Genomic DNA, 835 nt, shown 5'->3' on the forward strand with positions numbered 1-835 from the left:
TTTTGCACTCTTCCCAAACTGCCTCTCAGCCTTCATTTATTTTTCAGTCAGGCCTGCTGCACTTTAGCATTTAGCCATCCAATGATTATGGTCTATTTTTCTCATCTGAATGCACAACAACTTACTCCTAATAGGTTTGTTGCTTGCATTTAAAAAGGCAAATATCTAGGAGACAGCAATTACCTTACCGACAGCCTGCTGTACCCACCCACCACTCCAGTGAAGCACTTCAGCAGAAATCCGCCCTCGCTCCTTATTTCTGGATCCTCAAAGCACTGCTGCTAGCAGCATTCTTCCCATAAAAAACACACAATAATATAGATTAGAACAAATCTCTGGATGATGTTTTGGGCCCAACCCTCTCACAAAGCTGGGCCCACTTTGATCACATCTCTTATTAGGGCCTTGCCCTTTCAAAGTTGGAATCATAGAATGGTTTGGGTTGGAAGGGACCTTTCAAAGTCATCTAGTCCAAGCCCTCTGCAGTGAGCAGGGACATCTTCAACAAGACCAGGATGCTCAGAGCCCCATCCAACCTGACCTGGGATGCTTCCACAGATAGGGCATCTACCACCTCACTGGGCAACCTGGACCAGGGTTTCACCACCCTCCCTGTGAAAAATTTCTTCCTTAGATCTAGTCTGAATCTCTCCTCTTACAGTTTAAAACCGTTACCCCTTGTCCTATCGCAACAGGCTCTGCTAAAAACTCCGTCCCCATCTTTCTTATCAGCCCCCTTTAAGCCCTGGCAGGCTGCCCTAAGGTCTCCCCGGAGCCTTCTCTTCTCCAGGCTGAACAACCCCAAATCTCTCAGCTTGTCCTCCCAGCAGAGCTG

The sequence above is a fragment of the Phaethon lepturus genome, unplaced genomic scaffold (genome assembly GCF_000687285.1).
Source record: "Phaethon lepturus isolate BGI_N335 unplaced genomic scaffold, ASM68728v1 scaffold3312, whole genome shotgun sequence".
In the NCBI taxonomy this organism is placed as follows: Eukaryota; Metazoa; Chordata; class Aves; order Phaethontiformes; family Phaethontidae; genus Phaethon; species Phaethon lepturus.